Source organism: Coenobita brevimanus, chromosome 79 (assembly GCF_032717465.1).
Source record: "Coenobita brevimanus isolate Jiangsu-jjx chromosome 79, ASM3271746v2, whole genome shotgun sequence".
In the NCBI taxonomy this organism is placed as follows: domain Eukaryota; kingdom Metazoa; phylum Arthropoda; class Malacostraca; order Decapoda; family Coenobitidae; genus Coenobita; species Coenobita brevimanus.
This window is the reverse complement of record NC_137032.1, coordinates 9,271,440-9,276,895: the sequence shown is the minus strand read 5'-3', so window position 1 is coordinate 9,276,895 and position 5,456 is coordinate 9,271,440.

Genomic DNA, 5,456 nt, shown 5'->3' with positions numbered 1-5,456 from the left:
TTTCCTGGTAAATATTATGATCACCCTGTTTGGTGTATCTGGATTACACATTACTTCAGGCTTTCCCCTGTTCATCAATAGCCCAGTATATATATATATATATATATATATATATATATATATATATATATATATATATATATATATATATATATATATATATATATATATATATATATATATAAAGACATGGGAACTTTTTAGCAAAACTGATGTGACGCAGTGGGTTTATTTATTTATCCATCGACTGCTGACCCAGCGACCTAGATCACTTAGATATTTTTATTTTTCCCAGAATAATTAACAAATATACATAAAAAAGTGTAATTTATGATCCTACAGTAGCACTGCCAAACCTAATAAACAAATCGCTACCTAAAACTAATGCCTACAGATGCAAGTAGCTACACCTAGCTAAATAAGCACAGTGTGCTTGAGCTAATGGGTGAAATACCTCAACCAATAGAACACCACCGACTGCAAGTACTGTATGTGATACCTGCCTACATTACGCTACACACCTGCACTCATCACCTGCTGATTCACAAACGAAGTACATGTCTTAATATAAGGGACATCAACATATGAAGGAGCCAGATATGCTGATCATTATGTACTGATGGAAAAACACACACACACACACACACACACACACACACACACAAACCACTTACAAATAATAACAAGTGACCCGTACATTTATATTGAAGTTTAAGAATATATGAATATTTGAGGAACTGTTATTCGTAATACATTTTAAAACAAAATAATAAATGGACCTAACATAAAGGAGTGTCCACACTATGACTTGAAGAAGGGTATAAGATATACTTGGTAGCGTTGACCTTTCAGTTTATGAGACATTCCAATTCTTGGCTTCTGATTTTTTTTTTTTTTTGTATTTTCTAGGAAGGAGAATAGGGTAATGCAGGAGGTTGACGAACCACCCTATTGCAGATGTTGGTCCTTTATTTATGTGCTGCCTCTCCATACATGCTAGATGACTACAGGGAGCTTGCACTTGTTCCAGGTCTGGGCAAGACTTGAAAGCTGCTTAAATACCAGACAATGGCCATGCTGGATCCAGTGTTAGAAGTAAAATACTGGTACTCTGCCAGAACTTGTTTGAAGTCCACTCCCAGACTTTTATTCAGACTTGCACCATAACTTACGCCAAGACTTGTATCAAGACTGGCTCCAAGACTCGTTCCAAGACTTGTTCCCATAAAAATATTAGAACTTTCAGGTCGTTTCAAGCAAAGTAATAAGATAAAAGTATTATACCCTAATGTGAAAAAAAAATCATAGGAATATTTCAAGGAATTAGATAATGCAGCTGCCCTTTGACCACCCTAATCACTAGGTGTTAGGATGATACCGCACAGGATAAGAATTTGTCACCTTATTTTATAATTACAAAACAGCTTTTAGTATCACGGTGGTGTACGTGACTGGTTGGCCTTATCCCAGGGCGTCAGACTGCTGACAACGGCTGTTACTGCCTCTCCTCACACACAGCTGCTCTGCACTCTTCTCATGTCTAACAATTTCCAGTGCAGATTTAACTATCAAAACATTACTAACATAGGCACAATACAATCAAAATACCTTATAGTGGAATAGAAGTCGGTGCACTAACTCGTAATGGGGGGTAGGAGAATGGCAGCTCCAGGCATGAGGCTGTAATCCTGCTCCTGAGAAATCAAAACACAAAGAGAGACCAGGCATCTCCTTGGCTCAGTTGTCTCCCCTCTCCAGTGTTGCCAACTCTCCCCTTAGGAACCCTTATGATAAAAAGAACTTTTAAATTGCCTATGATGTTTTCTTTTGGAAACTTGGAAAAATATCACAAAATATATAGAAACTCACTGCTAACATATTAGCCTCAAGTGTCATCGTTGAACTGAAAAAAAAAAAAAAAAAAAAAAAAAAGAATACTGAATCGATGTAAATAATACACATCATGGTAAAAATGTATAAAACATGGGATATTACAGTGCAAGGTGCAAAAATATTACTGGTATTTATTTTCAATCTGTACACAGATGAGTCAGGAACTATTCCAAATACGCTAACTGTCGACCCTAATTAAGATATTACTATACAAATGGATGCAAAACCTTTACATATGTACAAAAGGTGAAATATCTCGCCCATTAAAACACCATCGACTGAAAGAGTCCGATACTTCTGTACTGTACTCGTACATTGCATACATGCACTCATCAATCGGGATTAGTAGTGAGGATCTCAATGTAAAAAGCAGAACTGTCACAGACAGGAACTATTCCAAATACATGAAAAATCAGTCCTAATAAATAAAATGTTAAGAAACAGGAGTGTTAGCTAGGTAGTAGCGAAAAATTTCGGATTATTCTCGCATATTTAGTTGCTAGTCGGAGTTACTAGGTAGCCTCTGTGAGGGGAGGTATTTTGTAAAGTTATATGTTAACTTTTAATTTTTTGTTTTTTCTCCATAATGTTTTATATGGATGATTATTTGTTAAATATTGTAATATTCAGATTAAGTTTCAGATTGTATGCTAAAGCATTTAGAGTGCTCGTAATGAAAGTAAGCTCTGGATTATTTTGGATGGTTCTGACTTGGAACTCTGTTGCTGTTAGGAGTACCAAGAACATTCGAGTGGCAAGGAAGGTTATAGAAAGGCTGGGGGAGAGAGTAGAGGAATCAAGTCCCTTGTGGCACTTGCAATATTAGTTAAATTTTGTTGGCAAGCAAACAGTGCAATTAATTGGAAAAAAAAAAAGACTACAAACGAGAGAAGCCTGTGTTATTACGACACCTGAGTTGATCTTGTGAACATTGAAAAACTGACTTTATGAGGAATGATTCGCTGAAGGACTTCTTTCCTTTACTGAACTACTACTGTTGAAGCCTGTGGCAACGTGGGACAAGGATATAACAAGTGGAGTCAGGAGTTTGGATACAAAAGTGCTGCAGTGAGTCAAAGCTTCGACATGGACCTGGAAGGCGTACAGGCAAGAAGCCAAGCTAGGAAGGAGAAGGCATCTACTGTATGGCTGCAGTCATGAAGTTACAAGCACAAAGTGAACAGCTACAAGCATAAAGTGAAGGGCAGCAAGAGCTCAAGAAAGAACTCGGAGAACAACTGCAAGCACAAACAGAACAGAAAGTGCTCAAGAATGAACTCAGAGTACAACTACAAGCACAATGTGAAGAACAGAAAGAACGATATGAATGGCTCCAAAAGACATTACAGGAGCAACAGGGGATACAACTGAGGATGCAGGGACAGCTACTCAGCTAGACGCTTTCAAGCTAGAACTGAAGGAAGAACAGCGACATTTGAAAAAGGAATTAATTGCTAAGCTACAGCAGCAGAAGTGTGAGGTGAGCAATAAATGATGGAGTGCGGATAGCATGTAGACAACTAGTTGAAGATATCACTGGCCTGCGTTTCAAAACTTTTTTTTTTAAAGGTCAGAGATTTTTCAGCTGATTTAGGATCAGTTTCACACGCCGAATTCAGAAATGCAATCCATATTCTTCAATCAGGTCAGGTTTTTTGGATATGCTATATTTGAAAATACTGCACAAATGGCTCAAATAGTGAAACTGAACTGATGTTCGTGAATTGCTTTTGTCTTAAATTATCACGGGTGCATTTAAAAGACCTCCTTTTCTTCATTTCATATCTGGATTGTCACCTCAATTAATCGAAAGTGCAAGAACCAACCTAACATGTTCTGCTATATCTGTGGAAAGGTGACCCTTTCAGACCGTCAGGCGAGATTACAGATTTTGTGAAGAAGTCATATCACGCTTACATCGGAGTCAAACTAGGTGACCAAGACAAGCTGTTCGCCCCTCATATCTATTGCAAAGCATGTGTTCAAAACCTACGGGATTGGAGGAACAAAACAAAGAAGAGTATGCCGATTGGTGTTCCGATGGTGCGGAGGAAAGGTAAAGATCACACCACAGACTATTATTATTGTATGACGAATCCGCAGAACATGAGTCACAAGAACAAACATCATGTTCAGTATCCCGACATTTCATCAGCCATCAAGCCAGTCCCCCATGACCCAGGCGTTCCTGTTCCTGAACCTGATATCAACATGGGATCGTCGTCTAACTCCGAGTCTGGAGATGCCAGCGATGCAAACGGGTCTGGTACATTCGAGCCAATAGAGGGAGACTGACCTGTGCCACTGAGCCAAGCTGAGCTAAATGATCTGACCTGGGACTTAAACCTGTCCAAGGAGTCTGCTCTGCTGCTGGGTTCACGCCTTCTTGAGAAACGTCTGCTGGCACTGGAGACAACGTTCTTTTAGTATCGAAACTGAGAGAGAGAGCTCTGAAAGTACTTCTCGTTTGATAAGGCATCTTCTCTGGTCTACTGCAACAACAACGCCGACCTGACTGAAGAGATGGGTTTGAAGTATGACCCTACGGAATGGATGCTTTTCATCGACTTGTCAATTAGGAGTCTCAAGGCGGTTCTTCTGAACATCGGCAACAAGTTTGCTTCAGTCCCTTCGCACACTCAGTTGAAGTGGGGGAAACGCACATCATGGAACGTCTGCTGTCCACTATCAGCTACAAGAACCATGGTTGGTTGATCTGTGGAGATCTCAGGATAATTGGTCTTGTCCTAGGACTTCAAGGTGGGTACATGAAGTATCCATGCGAAGTGCCTGTGGGACAGCCAGGCAGACAACGAGCATTATTTCCGACAAGAGTGGCCGACTTAACAAGGACTACAACCCGGCTCTTACAATGTTCTGTCCTACCCTCTGGTCGAATCGCACAAGATTCTACTCCCGCCACAGCATATCAAGCTTGGTCTCATGAAGAACTTCATGAAGGCACTGGACAAAGAATGTGGAGGATTTACTTTTCTGTGACAGAAGTTTCCACGCATAAGCAGGGAGAAACTGATAGGGGGATATTCGACAGTCATCAGATAAGACAGCTTATCAAGGACACTTGCTTCGATGAATCATTGAATCCCTCTGAACTCTCTGCTTGGCTGGCGCTGAAGTCAATCATCGCGCGCTTCCTGGGCAACCACCGGAGTCCAGAGTATGAAAAAGCTGTCGATATGCTGATGGAGAGTTTCCGCCGACTAGGTGCACACATGTCAGTGAAAATGCACTTCCTCAGATCTCAACTGGACTATTTTCCAGAGAACTGTGGAGACTTCAGTGAAGAACAGGGGGAGCTTTTTCACGAGGACATCCGAGTGATGGAGGAACGCTATCAAGGACGGTGGGACGTCAACTTTCTGGCTGACTACTGCTGGTGCCTAAAGAGGGATGTGATGTCTGACCAGCACAAGCGGAAGTCCCTGAAGAGGCAGTTCATACCTGATTAGCCTAGTATAATGTACTGAACCCTTCTTGTGATCTAGAAGAACCATCTGTAAAGCCTGTAGGTATATAGCAGTTGAGTTATGCTACAAGAAGAA